This window comes from Microtus oregoni, unplaced genomic scaffold, assembly GCF_018167655.1.
Source record: "Microtus oregoni isolate MIOR12 unplaced genomic scaffold, Mior012 000054F_ref0000373, whole genome shotgun sequence".
NCBI lineage: Eukaryota > Metazoa > Chordata > Mammalia > Rodentia > Cricetidae > Microtus > Microtus oregoni.
The window spans coordinates 4,148,483-4,165,354 of record NW_024543830.1 but is presented as its reverse complement, the minus strand read 5'-3'; the positions used below and the strand labels follow the sequence as shown (position 1 = coordinate 4,165,354).

The 16,872-nt window shown below is 46.0% G+C and overlaps 2 non-coding genes across 2 annotated transcripts; one reads left to right on the top strand and one right to left on the bottom strand.

Moving 5' to 3' along the window:
* The first annotated feature begins 14,425 nt into the window (after window positions 1-14,425).
* Window positions 14,426-14,584, top strand: LOC121438108. Its single transcript, XR_005973055.1, has one exon. It is a non-coding gene; the product is annotated as a U1 spliceosomal RNA (small nuclear RNA).
* Window positions 14,585-16,083: 1,499 nt separating this feature from the next.
* Trnag-ccc lies at window positions 16,084-16,154 on the bottom strand. The gene has a single exon. It is a non-coding gene; the product is annotated as a tRNA-Gly (tRNA).
* Window positions 16,155-16,872: the final 718 nt, after the last annotated feature.

Sequence of the window (16,872 nt, the reverse complement as noted above, 5' to 3'; positions counted from 1 at the left end):
TTTCTATCTAGAAGTTCTGAGAGGTGACAGGCCAGTGTTGGGAGGGGCTCTCAGACTCCTTGCAATTGGGAGAAATCAGTCTTGGAGGACAAGCTAGAAGCACAGCCCTCACTCTGGTTCAAAGAGAAATAAGTGCAACAGCTGTCCTTCCCAAGTGCGGGGTCCCATCCAATCAGACACTCACCTGTATGAGATTGTCTTCTCAGTCAGCTCCTTGCACTTGCAAGAGGCCTCACTAATTTCCTTGGGGAATTTCTCCAGCTCTGACGTCTCCTTCTGATGATCCATTTTCAGCTCCTCAAGCTCAGAATTCAGCCTGTGGTAGAGCATGGGACCAGGAACAAAGAACCCCATGAACACAGTCATCAGAACCCCATGAACACATGAATTACGGCTGGGTCTTGGATTATCCTAGTGCACTAGATGTCATGTCCCGAATCCTAGGTACTAAGACATGTTGATATTTATTAGACTTGATAAACTGTTCCAGGGCCAGAAAGGCAAAGCATCAGGATGGAGACAGACAGGGCTACATGAGCTTCCTCATAGGCCTGGAGAAACAAACTAGCTCTTTATAAGATGTCCCAGGAGTCTGTGCTATGGGTCTGGGCCTACCTGAAAACTCTGATGTCATGTCTCCTGTCTTCAGAAAAAAAATATTTATTCTGTGTTCCTGTTATCACAAGGATACTCAGAACTCATAATCAGGATTTCCATGGAGGAGACCGTACAGTACAATGACTCTATAAACTCCCCCAGGGAATTCCATTCAGTCACCAAGGCGAGCACAAAGGATGAGGGCAGGGATGCTCAAAGTGAGACTCCACGGCCTCAGCACTTATATCACCTGAGGCTCTGAGTCAGACAGATCCTTAGCCCTGCCACCAATCTCTGACTCACAGGATCTGGACAGATACACACATGAACAAACACACTGTCAGGGAACACCTCAGAGACAGTACAGAACACACCAGACACCACAGCACAAAGGAGATTTATTGACTCAGAAGAGCAATCATGGAATAGGTACCTGCCTCTGAATCAGACAAGAATTGAGAGCAAGCAACCGGTATTTTTCTCAGCAGTAGGTTTTTAAGAAGATAAGGGGAAGTCTGTGCTAGGATGAGTTGGTGAGACCTGATTGGACAGCTTAGCCAGAATAGCCAAATAGTGAATTTTGATTGCTGGACCTTGGTGTTTGGCTTCAGGAATGAGTCATAGGACAAATAATGGTATGAACCTTGAGGACAAATTTTAGAAATTCGATTTAACGTTATATCAAGTGAGAGGGAAGTGAAAAGGGCAAAATCTGCCACTGCCATATTGGCAATGTTTGGGCCTGTTAGCTCTTCACACACATAAACCCATACACAAGTAGGATGCCAGAGACATGCAGGTAGGTGGCATTATCTCAGAGTATAAGGAACAAGAGCAGAGAGATGCCAGGATGAGCTCCAGGTCTTCCAGTCACACACTGAGATAAACCAAGTGGGATCAGGCCCTGCTCCCAGAGCAACCAGCTAGAAATCCCCCAGTCAAATACAAAGACTCCCATGAACTCAGCACCCAGCATCTCCCACCACCTGTCCAGGCCTCTTTGAAATGCGTGTTGTGAGCTCACACACTGGTGCTCCATCCATAGAATGTGACTCAGGCCACAGGCTCTGCTTTTCATTGGGAGGAAGCAGAACAGCCTGTATCCCCATCTCACTCCTACCTAGGCCTCAGTCCTGCCTCTCAGATGCACTCGGGAAAAGCACACTGGGTAGGAGGACACCTTGGAGGTGCAGCCTCAAGTGCCATGAGGAATGCTGGGGTGGACACAGGAGAGTCAAGACAGTCACCAGAGTACTGGACATAATGAATACCTGTTGTTCACATCATTGTTGGTATAGTTTGCCAGGACTGCACGAAGTTCATTCCTCTCATTGGTCATCATCTGAAGCTGAAGGCTCAGTTCATCAACCTTGTTCATCTGCTGCTCCTGCTCAGTGAGGGAGGCTGAGGTCCGTGCCTTTCCAGTACTCCCTGTAGGTAGATAAACATCAGTGAATTTGTACAGTTAGATGGTACAGGACCAAGAGATACCATGTTGAGTCCCCAGAAGAAGCCTGAGGAAGAGGGAACGCATGGAACCCACTGAAGTCCACAGAGAGCAGAACAACTATCCTCAAGTTGGGACCCATAAGCCATGTCTCCATCCCCAATCACTATTGCTCGATATGTCCATCAATGTTGGGAAATATTATTTTCAGGTGTATAACTTTCCTTTATGCTTCATTTGTTTAACTCTGTGAAGCTGTGTTACTGTGCTTTTCTAAAATACCTGATGGTCCTAATAGAGATATGGACAGCCAATAGTGAGATAGGAGGAGGGATAGGTGGTATTAGCAGGCAGAGAGTATAAATAGTAGGTGAACTCTGAGAGGAGAAGAAGAAGGAGCCCAAGAACAAGAGTGGAGGACTCCAGGGGTCAGACACCAGCTCACTCAGCAGCCATCGAGTAAGAGTGGAAGTAAGATTTACAGAAGAGAAAGATAAAAGCCCAGAGGCAAAAGGTAGTCTGGGTAATTTAATTCAAGAAGAGCTGAGAAGAAATATGCCAAGCTAAGGGCAGGCATTCAGAAGAAAGAAGAAGCTTCTGTGTGTGATTAATTTGGGAGCTTGTCTGGGGGACGTTACTCTCCCTCTTTCTAGTGACACACAAGCAAAAGAAATCCAGTGACGGTGAAGGGCAGGGCTGGAACTGGAACCACTGTGGTTCCTTCTGTGCTTCCCACGCAGAGGCCGAGGGAAAGAAGAGGGCCCTCTGCACTGCAGTTGAAGCCTTAATGATCCTTGGCTCTCTGCCAAACACACCATCAGAAATCCTCGACTCTGGGTCTGCTCTTTAGTAACTCAGAAAAGCAGAAGAGGACATCGCTTCCCAGGAACTCCCACCTCCTGAGTCCACTCCTGAAAGGATCAACTGAAGCCTTCATCCTTCAGGAATCTCTCTCCCCTGCCCAGGACTCACTGCGCTTTCTCCAGAACCATTTATTCCTTGATGTGTGGCTCGGAGACTGAAGGCCATCTTCCCTGTGCCTCTCTCTGGCCTCCCTGCGCTCTCCATCCTGTCTCCCAAGCAGCCTGTTGAGTCGTGTCAGCATGGCTGTGGGTGAACCACACAGGCACTGAACGAATGCCTCAAGGGCAGTTGGCGTTGCCACAACACAGGTGACATCACAGAATTCCAGGCTCTCCAGGATACAGTAGAATGTCCAGGTGGGGGACTGCTGATGTCATATGATACAGCTCTTCACCCCTGCTAACTACTTCACCCAAAAGTGACCTGAAACTAAGGTGCCATTTCCAAGAGCCTCTCGGGGGACACCGGGGAAGCCTTTAGGCACATTGTCTTCCTATGGTTGGAAATCTATCCCTATGCTGCTCACGTTTTATGTGAGAAGTTGAAAGCTCACTTCCCAACCGCTGCTCAGGGATGGCTTTTCCCTCCTGAAGATCCACACTCAAGTAACGTGAGAAACAAGGATGCTTAGAAATGAGGTCAGGATAAAGGGAGTAGAACAGATGAGGTCTCTGAAGTGAACGAGCACTGGTGCAGATCCTCAGACTTTTAGAGACTGGAGGATTCAAAACAAAGAGAAGACACATAGGAAGTGATGAAAATTTCACTCAGAGTGTCACTAGAGCTCACTCAAGCTATGAAGTTGATAGAGAGGGTGAGACTAGCTCTTGGCAGGTCTACCTGGAACCACTGAGCCCAGGTGAGCCTTCAGATATTGAAAGCAAACAGTTGGAGAAAGAGTATGATGGCCTCAACCTTGAATCAATAGACTGAGGAGAGAGGAGTAGCACCCAGAGGTCAGTGTGCGCCATCTAGAGGAGGCATTAGCGATGGAGACACAAGCACACACACATACATAAATAGGAAAACCGGCACACTCACACACATATGTAAATAGAAAAACCTGTACATAATCACACAATTCCGTTGCAGAACAAGATGTAGATCACTGCTATGCTGTGTCAACCAGCAAACAAAAGCCAAATTCCTTCTCTGGAGGCACCTGCTCCAATTCCCATGCTCTTCCATAGGTGGCGCTGCTAGCTTTGGTGCAAGATACATTAGGAGAGCATGGGAAGGGCAGGCAAGGGGAGAGACTCAGAGTTGTTGCACCATACAGGTATTTTATAGCCATCACCACCTTTCTACGTATCCTGACCATCCCTGTAAAGAGAAGCCAGTCCATGGTCAGCCTGGAATGCATGTTCTTCAGATATAACCTCTGCCACTGTTGACATCTGCAGATACCACTACATGGGACCTTGCCCCTCCCAGACTCTCCATCAATTCCCACAGTGTCCCTATCTGATAGTAGTGGCTGTCCAGCTCCTTCCCACTTTTGTGGAGTCTCAGGATCTGACCCTGTCTTTTTGCTTCCTCTCATGTCCACACTGGATGCTCTGTTACCAAACTAGCCCCAGCTGGCCTGTGGCTCACATTCCCCTCACATTGGTCCAACCACAATGTTCCTCGTATTCCTGGATCCTTCCAGCTGTGTCTGGTTCTTGCAGATTCCATGCTTTTCCACTTCCACACTTCAAAGACACATTGTGACATATAGATTTGTGGGTCTCTCCAGTCCTCAGATATTTCTGACAAGTCCTTCTTTGCTGTAGCAGATGGTTTTCCTGACACCGGAGGACCCCGAGCAATGCCGAGGGCCTGGCCTCATCCATGCCACTAGTGTTCCAAGCAAGAATTTGCAGTCAAAAATGGTCTGAACAGATCAGTCCTGTCCAGGCTGCCTAATAACTGTGTGACTGTGGGAATGCACCTTTTCCTGGCACCCCAGGTGGTTAGTGTCATTCACCTTCCTCGTGGACACATTCTCATGATAGTGACCCAACACCAGACCCTGGGATGCTGGAGAGGTGTTCATTGACCGGAAGGAAGATGTGTGAGACACAAGCCTGTCATGCCAGTGTTGGGGGCAACAGCACAGGAAGACCAGGAGTTCCAGACCATCCTGGACTAAGAAACTCTGGTTCACAAAGAAGACAGGCAGACCAGGATGGGAGCTCAGGTGGTAGAGGGCTTCCCTAGGACATTAAACCCCAAGCTCCAATTCAGCACCATGTAAACATGCCTTGCCATCTAGGCAAAAAGATCACAGCTTGCAGGTTAGCCTTAGCTGTATGGTGAGATGGAGGCCAGCCTGGGCTACATGGGAGCTGTCGAGATATAAAGATTTAAAGAGGGGAGCTGGCTTTTCAGGACACAGGCAGGTGACCCCAGACGGGAGATCTGCCATGAGAGATGGAGAGATGGGTGGCAGAGTTGGTGGCAGATGATAATTAGGGTGGCCCAGCACAGTCTTGGAGGGCTGCTGTCTCCAGGACCTTTCCTCCTTCTGAGGCTGAGCACCCACCAAGGTCCAGCAATCAAAGTCTTGAAGTCCAGTCATCCAAAGCTTCAGTTGGCTTACCAAATCTACCTGCCCAATTAAAATTAAAGACCTCATCCTAACAGAGGGGTTCCCATTTTACCCTCATTAATCACCATTTTCCTATGTGCCATGTCTGTCTCCTCTCCATCAAGAGCCAGTCCTTTGTGCTTCCAGAAAGCATGCCTGTCTCCTTCCCTTGTTCCTGTCCCCTTCTCCCTCATTCCCTATCTCCTATATCTCGTTCTTTTTCCTGCCCTCTGTTCCTCTGGGGTAAATAAGTCTCTTGTGTGCTAAGAACTTGGTCTTGAGGGTCCTGAGTTGAAACTTTACCTTTCAGTGGGTGTTCAGACACTGCAGAAGAAATGGGGTTCTCATGGGCCCCATGAGTGTCAAGTCTGTCTTGTGTGATGTTTGCTTTACCATACACCCAGGTGGTCCTTGAGAATGAGTCTGATTGTGGAGGTGTGGACAGGTCAGCCCAGCACACAAAATGCGATGGCTGCAGGGGCAGGAAATTGATACTAGACTGGGCTACATAGCAAGGCCCTGTCCCACACACAGTTATTTCAATTGTGATAAACACACAATTAAACTATCAGCTATTTTTAGAGGCACCCTTCACAACCATAAAAACATTTATGTTCATCAGAATCCTGGGGATATACATCTTTCACTCAGGAGACAGAAACAGGCAGATCTCTAAGTTCCAGGCCAGCCTGGTCTGCATAGTGAGTTATGGGTTAGCTAGGGCTACACAGAGGGGAAAAAGCCTTCATATTAAACAGCTAAAGAGATAGGTTTTTGGTTAAGAGCACTGGCTGCTCTTGCAGAGGATCCATGTTTGAATCCCATCACCTACATGGAGGCTCACACCTATCTAACTCCAGATCTTGGGGGTCCTCATCCCTTTTCTGATCTCCTCAGGTACCAAAACAACCATGAAGATTGCATACATGCTATGTGATGTGTGTGTGTGTGTGTGTGTGTGTGTGTGTGTGTTCATATTGTGTCAGAAAAAAATAGTAAAGTTTCCATTAAGGCTGAAGACTTAAGTTCAATAACCAAACAGTACTGGTTCATTAAAAAAAAAAAAAAGGTTTTACCCTAGGTGCCTGGACTATCTACTTCTGGGCTAACTACTATCTATCTATCTATCTATCTATCTATCTATCTATCTATCTATCATCTATCTTCTTTGGTTCTTGGCTACACAAGCAAGTGTTGGGTGTGGGTTTTCTTGTGGAGTTGGCCTTAAGTCAATTCAGACACTAGTTTGCTATTCCCACAGTTCTGCGCCACCGTTGTCCTTCATATTTTGTAGGCAGGACAGTTTGTAGGTCAAGGGTTTTGTGACTGGGTTGGTTGATGTCTGCTTTTCTCTTTGAATAGCGCTCAGAGTACCCTCCCTCACCCAAGAGACTAGAAGGTCGGGATGCAGCTTCCTGTATGACCCAGATGACTTCCCCATGTTCCATTTGTGGTGTTACCTCAGCAATGGGTCCTGTTGGCAATTTCTGGAGAGCAGCCCTGTCCTGTGTCTTAGCAGCAGCCTGGGTGGTTTGGAGATTTCCATGGGGCACCCTTGACCGACAACTGAATTGAATGCAGCCCAGTTCTACCACTGGAATCCTTGCCTGGTGAAGGAGATGGCCAGTTGAGACTCCATTACTAGGAGCCATCACTAGGAATGGGGGGAGGACACATAAATGGAGGGCAGGACAAAGAAAACAAGATTTCCCACTAACGTGTTATTACTAAGACAAATACCAGATAGGAACATTCAGACCCTGCATCATGCTGACATGACCAAAATCAGGGGAAGGGGTGTTGCTCAAAGATGGTGCTTACTATGCCCTGGGTCTAGGGTGACTGACAGTGAAGGTGATTTTGTGAGTCCACCTGAGACAGCGTGATTGACAGTGAAGACTCCAAGCAGCAAACTGTACTAATAGTGTTTGAGTTCCTCCATGTCTGCGGGACTTGAACTAGGGAGGCTGGAGTCTGTGTCAAGACATTAGCTAGGCGTGGGGTGCAGGGGACAAGAAAGCAGCATGCCAGATGGGAAGGATGTTGATTGCTGTGACTCGGATTCGAACCGAGGTTGCTGTGGCTACAATGCAGAGTACTAACCACTCATAATATCGCAATGAGCCTCCCGCCTGATGGTGGGTGCTCACCAGAGTCTCAGTCAAGTTCAGATTGGCTCATGCTGAGTGGCTTTCTTTAGACCAGACTGTTCTGCAGAAGTGATTTCTCCAAAGCTTATGCACTGTGAGCAGTACCGAGTGCAGGCATCTGTGCCTTGGTTGGATGGTGAGGGCAGTCACTAACTGAGAAGTCCATGGGTCGATGCCACTCTTGCAGGTGCAGTATTTCCCCCAAGCACATGAAAGCCCTCCATCGCTCTTCTCTCCATGGTGGCTGGGGCACCTGGGTAGGGCACGCACTGCTCTGTGGTCCTTCTGAAGAACTGTGGAGCAAACCAGTGGCCCCGAGCCTTCCTTCCATCGATGCTGCTTACCTGCATCTCTTGGATTTATTTTGGTATTCCCACACCAAATGGTTTTTTTAAATAATTTGGTTCTAGGGTTTTGTGTTTACAAATTACATATTGGTTGCCCTGTGATATGCATATCTTTAGCCAGTGGTGTAAAGTTTACCCGTTTTTTCCTGTGCTTTGGTGACTTGCTGTCCATAATCATTTTTTTTATTATTATTATTAAGAAAGGAGTCTCAGCTGGGCGGTGGTGGCACACGCCATTAATCCCAGCACTCGGGAGGCAGAGACAGGCGGATCTCTGTGAGTTCAAGGCCAGTCTGGTCTACAAGAGCTAGTTCCAGGACAGGCTCCAAAGCCACAGAGAAACCCTGTCTTGAAAAAAAAAGAAAGAAAGAAAGAAAGAAAGAAAGAAAGAAAGGAGTCCCATTCTCCCCATTCCCAAATAAACCAGACAGCAGGTGGAGGTTTCCACAGGGGTCCCCTCTCTTCCCACACCAAATAAAAATTGGCTTTGTTATTTTCCCTGCCCACTCTGCTATCTAGAAAGAGCAAGGGCTTCTTACAACAAAAGGAGGATCCATAACTAACTAGGCTACATTATGGCCATGTTAAAGGCATCCCATCTCCGCAGAGCTATAGGAATTATTCACTGATGGTCTGATCAGAATCTAGTCATCTCTAATGGATCAGACTCCATCATCTCTAAGGGAAACAACCAAGCTGACCAAGCAGCCAGGGCAGCAGCCTTCCAGGCCCAGACTTACCTCAATCACCTCAGGGGGTTCATACAGTGTGGGAGTGATTTCTTATTAATAAAGAAACTGCCTAGGCCAACCCTTAGGTAGGCGGAGTAAACAGAACGGAATGCTGGGAGAAAGAAGCTGAGTCAGGGAGTCGCCATGATTCTCCCACTCCAGACAGACGCAGGTTAAGATCATTCCTGGTAAGCCAGCTCTTGGGCTACACAGATTAATAGAAATGGGTTAGATCAATATGTAAAAGCTAGCCAATAAGAAACTGAAACTAATGGGTCAGGCAGTGTTTAAAAGAATACAGTTTCCATGTAATTATTTTGGGTAAAGCTAGCCGGGTGGCGGGACACAGCCCGCCGCTCCGTATTTCAACAATACAGTACACCCCACATTCTCACAGTCACCACCTGACACTTGGCCAATTCTGTCCAACCTACATCAACTCTTCATCCAAATAGTCAGGCTCTGTCTAACTTTGTAAAGGCTCATCTCCAATCCACCTGGAAGACTTAAAGTTCTTAAAAACGATCACTGTGTCTTATAAAATCTGTCAAAGGTTAGATTCCAAGTCCAAGTATGGTAACTTCCCTTTTCCCACCCACCAGGTCAGGGTTTCCCTTCTAGGGACTGAGTGGCAGCTTGATTTTACTCATATGCCCACAGTCAGATGGGTTAAATAACTCTTGGTTTTGTTAGATACCATGTCTGGGTGGATTGAAGTGTTTCCTGCCACTAACAAGAGGGTCCAGATAGCTTTTGATGTTCTTCTCCAGGAAAATAGCCCCAGATTGGAATCCAAACCTCTCTTCAGTCAGATAATGGTCCAGGGTTTACCTCCCAGATCTCTCAAACTTTATCTAAGGCTCTTAACATTCCCTGGCATTCTCATATTACATACTGTAGACCCATATTTCTACATGGTATGGCGACCAGAATCCCAGGCCACAGTTTGCACCTGAAGCACAGGAGGTGGTCACCTCCCTAACAAAGGGTCAGGATATGCTAATGTTGTTCTGCTCCTTCTTTGTAAAGTGGAGGATGCTTGGGATAGAGATGCTAATTTGACCTATGTGACAGAGCTGGCATCAGTGCAGGAAGATAGGGAGACAAAATGGGCATAGAAAGGTGTGGTCAAAGGTGGGGACGAGACCAGAGACATTCGCCTGGTTACCTCGGAAGCAGAATGCCAATGAATTTCCCCCTCAGTTTATGTTCTGGTATATAAGTCTATTTGGAGAAAAAATGCAGAGGAATTTTCAGGATGTGAACTCAGGATTTCATGAGGGATTCCTGAGAATCTCCTTCCCGATAAAGCCATTTGAGTTGTGAGTTTATTCCCACGCCTCTCCTCGGGTCCAGGAGAAATAATTTAGGCTCCGGGCTAGCACCAGACCCTGACATAATGGTTCCCGTATGCGAGACTGATTGGTGAACCCCAAAAAACATGGAAGAAGTGACCAAACGTACAGAGGAGAACGTGAGGAACCCACGAGAAAAAAATTGCAGCACAGGTGCATATGTGAGTAATGTGCACTCAGAAATAAAGAATAGAGTTTCAAGAAGTATAGAGAAGTGGGAAGTTTAAATCAGGAGCAAAAATTTGTAAATAATAAGTTTCATATATGGGATAAGGAAAGAGTATTCAGTAGATATGTTGATAGCTAAAGGGAGTTAAAATGGAGCAGAAACAGAGGCAGAGAGATTTAGAGCCTGTAAGCATGCTAGCCGCAGAAATGCAACTTTTATCCCTAGCTAAACAGGTAGGAGAAGTAAAGGAACTTTGGCATTTGGCCCAAGAATCGCCTAGGTTACTGCTGAGATTGAGACGCCAGGCGCCGGCGGCACACAGTAACCAGCTGAATCTAACCCACCTGCGGGAGTACGTTTAGAGAACAAATTTTACCCCACACAGTTGGTAGCCCAGAGTCGTCTAATAGAACAGCGGAGAGGATTCAGGAATTCTCCTAATTTTACGATTACAAGTTAAAATTAAAAAAACAAAGTTTAAAATCGGTATGACTATACACACCAGAGCTTGTGATGGCAGGCTGGCAGACGGGGGGAGCCTGTGTCCTGCCCCCTGTCAAGTGGCCTGGCTTCAGCAGGGAGTTGAAAGGCAGGTTTGAAAAAGTAGCCTCAGAAAGCTGCAGCTTCACGACAATTAAAAATAAACAAGCAGGTTAAATATGCTTCTTTTTCCAGTTCACAATTTTGCTTCTTTGTCAAAAATCTGCTGTTTGTAGGCATGTGGATTCATACCCAAGGTGAACTGATACCAGTTCTTTTGATCCTCATACCTTCTCAATGTGTTTTCAGTACTGTGGCTCTGTAGTGAAGTTTAAAACCATGGATTGTGATGCATTCAGAAGTTCCTTGATTTACAGGATTTATAAGATTGTTTAGGCTATCCTGGGTATTTTTTTCTTACAAAGTTGAAGATTGTCCTTTTGAGGTCTGTGAAGAATTTTGCTATAATTTTAATGGGCATTGCATTGAATCTGTAGGTTTCAGTAAGATTGTCATATTTGCTGTGTTGGTTCTACCTTCACAAGAGAATAGGAAATCTTTCCATTTTCTGGTGTCTGAAATTTCTTCTTGAAAGATTTAAAATTCTTATCGTATAGAATTTTCTACTTGTTTGGTTAAAGCTACTCCAAGATATTTTATGGTATTTATGGCTATTGTAAAGGGTGATGCCTCTCAGTTAACATATTGTAGAAGAGGTGCATTTTGGGTAGTTTTCAAATTCTGTCTATGACAAAGTAATTTTGCTATAAACATAGTTTGGCGCATGTCCTTATTGGTTGAGCATCTTTGTTGCATAGGCGCAAAACTGGTATTGCTGAGTTTTAAGGTAGATAGTTGCCTAATTTTCTGAAAAATCACCATACTAGTATCCAAAGTGGCTGTGCCAGTTTGCACTTCCACCAGCAATGGAGAAGTTTTTTTTTTTTTCCTTTACCGCACATTCTCTTTTTTTTTTTTTTTTTTTTTTTTGGTTTTTCGAGACAGGGTTTCTCTGTGGTTTTGGAACCTGTCCTGGAACTAGCTCTGTAGACCAGGCTGGTCTCGAACTCACAGAGATCCGCCTGCCTCTGCCTCCCGAGTGCTGGGATTAAAGGCATGCGCCACCACCGCCCGGCTCCGCACATTCTCTTAAGCACAAATTGTCAACAGTGTTTTTAATCTTGGCAATTCCTACAGGGATAAGATGGAATCTCAGAGTTTTGATTTGCATCTCTCTAATGGTTAAGGATGTTATACTTGAGCATTTTTAAGTGTCTTTCAGACATTTTAAGATTCATCTGTTGAGAATTGTTGGTTTAGGTCTGTACCATATATTTTTTATTGGGGACTCTGGGGACCCCTCCCCCACCTTCCATCTTGGGACCTTCCTCCCTCAATCACCAGGATCTCAAATTTTATCACCAGGAGAAAAATTTTTCTAGACACAATCTTTAGCATTGCCAGCATCTTGTCAGGTCCAAGTTGCCTGTCAGCCAGTTCCCCAAAGACCAGGAAACCCTGAAGTAACCAGCTACCCCAAGACGTGGTCAAGCATCCCAACTGTCTGACGCCCACACATCAGCAGAAAGTAGTCTTGTTAGACGTGATGCCCCATTCCTGCCCATCTGTTACCTTTAACCTCCCAATTTTCATAATAAATATAAGGGTGAAATGTTATCATTTCTATCACCCATAGTTCTGCCAAAATGTCTAGACACCTGAAGCACTGGCACTTCTGGGTTCCAGAGCAAGGCATGCACCATCAAGTGTTGTGGCAACGTACATAGCCATCCAGGGCCTCAAAGCCTGTGTGATCTTGATCTACCCTGCAGAAGCTACAGCTATGTAAGCCACGTCAGTATGCACATATGCTAGGCGGTTTCAAAGCTGAACTCGCCCACTCCGTGTTTTCTTCTCAGCACCAGCTCTCCCCAGGCCTGTGCACGCACATGTCTTTTCCTCTCTCTAATAAACATCCTTCCTGTGTACACATTCACGGCTGTGGGATGCTTCAGATGTCATGTCTGTGGTTTCCATGCCTCACATCTTGCTGCCTCACTTTTAACAACAGAGATGAAACAGGGCCAAGGAAAAGGATCTCAGGCCCAGAGCTGAGACCAAGCAATGGCCGTCACCTTAGGGAGCAACACATTTCCGGGCCATAAGGACCTACCCGCACCTACCCACACCTATCCGCGCCTACCCGCGCCTACCCGCGCCTACCCGCGCCTACCTGCGCCTACCCGCGCCTACCCGCGCCTACCCGCACCCTCAGAGAAAGCCCAGACATTGTATAGCTGTGGTTTCAAATCCACAACACGAGGAGAGGATGGCCCCAGTTTGAGTTTATTGTTAGGACTTGGAAACAGAGGTGATCTCTGTCCATTGCTAACTGTCCTGAGAGCGTCTGTTAGCTTGACAAGTTCAATTTTCTTTTATTTGGCTTCCTTAATGGTTAACAAATCTGCAGATAAAAAAATATGGTTGTCATTCTGTCTACTTGCCTTATTCCCCGGCAAAAATCACAGACAAGATCTAGACTGTAAAGCAGACTGGTAGGAGCGCTGGCTTCACACGGGGTCCCAAATATTAAAGGACACTTGAGGCTGAGACGTGGAGTCTGAGGACTCAGTGGAAGAAATGTTTTCTTAGTATTTGTCGTTATTATTAATGTGGGTGCTGCCATTCCTGTTTCGAGAATTGACATCAACAACTTCTCAGATAAATACGTTCTTTTTGTAGTGAGAGCAAAGCACATTTATCTAGATATTTTCTCATCACAGACATGGATGTGGTCCCTGTATTTATTATCACCAGTATTACTGTTGGAAGTCAGGCATGGTGCTACACATCTCTTAGCAGCATTTGTGGTGGCGCAGGCTTTTAATCCCAGCACTTGGAGGCAAAGGCGGGCGGATCTCTGTGAGTTCAAGGCCAGCCTGGTCTACAAGAGCTGGTTCTAGGACAGACAGGCTCAGAAGCTACAGAGAAACCCTGTCTCTGGGGAAAAAAGAAAAATGAAAGGAAAAAAATGAGGGTATTACTGAAATTTTGTTTGGGGGGAAAATTACTGATGCCAGGAAGTAGTGGTACAGGCCTTTAATCCCAGCACTCGGGAGGCAGAAACAGGAGAATCTCTGAGTTCGAGGTCATCCTGGTCTACAGAGAGTTTCAGGACAGCCGAGGCTACACAGAGAAACCCTGTCTTAAAACAATAAAACAAAAAGTTTAAAAATTGACTGTTTAGACAAAAATAGTAACAATAAATTGTGGGGTCTACGAACTTGGAAGAAGCCAACTTCACGGTAAGAACCACATAAGCACGGGGAAGGAAGAACAGTCCTTGAGCACAGGCTGTAGAAAAGTAAAAGGTGGTGCTGTAAACCTTAAAGCAAAATTTCAAACTTTATCACGGCCAATGAGCCAATAAAATAGCGAAAATGTCATGAGGGTAAACCCACAGACTAAAAGCAGGACCCATTGCGAGAGGGGCGTGATGTTTGTAGGTAAGTGGCGCGCATGAGCCTCACGGTCTGCATCTCTTTGGAGACTGTGGAGATTTCTCACGACGCGGGAAGAAAAGCCGGGCTGTACGTGGCAGATAGACTTAGAACATAAATGTGCGTCTGAGAAAGCTAGCACACGCATACGGAGAAGTGACTGCGTGTTCAGAGCACAGGGTGGGTGGGGCTGAGTCGGGGCTGGGGAGGGGGAAAGCAGGAGAGACACTATGATCAGGTGGGTGGGCTTTCCCAGGCTGAGGCTCACCCATTGCACTTGGGGTGTGCTAACCTCTGCGATTTTGCTCCCAAGTGCGGGAAACTGGACTGCATAATTTGTGGCCGTGGGGAACTGTGTTCGCTCTCTCCCCTAGTTTTCCTTGTAGTTAAAAAGAGGTGGTCTGATTTGGTTTAAGGGGGGGAGGCTGATGTTTAACTACAGCACTGCTCGATACGTGTTCTCTTGTGGATGCGCTTCTCCTTGCTTTCTTTTCCTTGCGGTGGTCATATTAATCCGAGTTCCATCTAACGTCCTGTGTGGGTGTACGTTTGATGTGTACAAAAGGAGCGAAAGCAATCCTAACGTCCCCAAAGACGGCAAAGATGTTTCTGTCACTGGCATGTGCCTGCTTTTGTTTGTCTTTTCCGGTCTGTAACGCTTGGAATGAGAACGTAATAAAACAAACCAACAAAGGTTTTGCTTTTGAAGCTTTCGTGTATGAATATTTTGCCTAGTTTGTACATGAAATACTTCTCAGTTGTAACACTGGCACCGTAGAGGTCGGAAGAGAATCCTTATGTGGGTTGAGAGAATGCTGAGTTAATCCTGGTGGGGACTGTAAGTTTTAACCAAGTGTGTAGTTGGCATTACAATAGTCCTAGGGCTCTGCGGTTTGTGTCTTCTAACCTATTTTTTTCCAAGTCTGCGTTTAGGATACTATTTAGTTGCTGTCCTCTACAAAATTGTCATCAGAAAGGATGGTTGCAGTGAGAGACATCCAGCTCTGAGACTTCTATTTGGCTCCATTAACTGCAGTTCAGGGATGCTGAGAAAAACCAGGACAGGATCCACAGACATGAAAAGCCTTCCAAATCATTCCACTATTTTTTTCTTTTTCTTTTCCTTTTTTTTCTTACTTTTTTGTTATTGTTGTTTTTGGGTGGTGGTGGTGGAGAGAATTTTTTTTTTTTTTTGCCTTTTTAGGGACAGGATTCCTAGACATGAAAGGCTTTTGTTGTGGTTTTTAAGACAAGGTCTCACTCTTCAGTTTTTCCTGGCCTGGAGCTCACTATGTAGGTAAGGATGATCTCAAACTCACAGCGATTCTCCTGTCTCTGCTGAGTTTAAATTTCCTGAAACTAAAGATATGTGCTACCACATCCAGATTCACAGTCCATTTTAACCCCAATAAACTTGACAGTCACCTCCCTTTTCTGGATCTCTTGCAGCCTGGTGTTACCCTATAACTCAGTTACAGTCTAGAGCAGATAGGCAGAAGCCTCTGGGGATGGTACTCTTCCCTGAACAAACTGTTTGCCAACCTCTGCCTGCCCATCCTAGTCTCTTTTTCCTGCCCAGAATATCGGTATGAAGTCATCTTCTGCTATGAGAATAAAAACCTCAGGGTAAGGTGTCTGAACGGAAACAGGAAGACTCTGTTTAATTACAGCTGTGGTAGCGATATTCGATATTCACAAATTTGTGCCGGTACTCATTGACAAATGAGAGTACTTAGCTGTTTGAGCCATTGCTAATTAAGTTCACTGTTAACATTTCCAAAATCAGTCTGAAAGGATAGAGTACTGGTCCATTCTCTGTTCGCACAGAAAAATTGCGAGGGTGGCAGGCAGAAGAGGAGAAAAGAACAAGCTGCATTGGCCAGGAATCGAGCCCGGGTCTCCCGCGTGGGAGGCGAGAATTCTACCATTGAACCACCAATGCATCCTCAAGAAGGCTCTGTGACAGCCATTGAGAAAAGGTAATAGAAACCACGTGTCTCAGTGAATTTTTACTGAAAACAGCTATGTAAACCGTTTCCTCATGACTTTTTGAATTTTCCAGTCCTGACGAGGAAACACATGACCTCCTACATGCTAGACTGTGATAAATTTGGGCCAGATTTGCCACTCAAGGACTTTCGGGGCATGACTTTCAGCTCATTAGAAAGGAAATGCTAATTCTGGTTCCAAACTCGTACGTGGCTCTGAAAAGCCTCCCTTTAAGTTTGCCAGTGCCCAAACCATGCTCAGTTCAGATGTCGTGGAAACACGCTGGACGAAGACCCTGGGGACAATTCTATACCACACCCTATCTGTGTGAACAGACAGAGGAACACCCTTCTCGGGCAGGCCTCACTTTCAGTCCACTGGAGTAGACAGGAAGAGAGAGAGGTGTGAACGAAGCCTGAGCCTACTTCCTCTCTGTATATGCTTCCTGGTTTGTACTCAGTACATCTCAGGCATCATCCTGCCCTCACCTCTATTACAAATTGTGTCCCCTTGTACTGTAAGCCCAAAAGAACCCTTCCTCTCTTAATTTTCCTAATGTCAGGTGTTTGGTCAAAGCAACAAGGAAAATAACCAATCCGAGGAATAATAGAGAAGGTTGTCAGCATGATAATTCTGCTTGTACGGAGAGAACATGCATCCCCACATCCAAC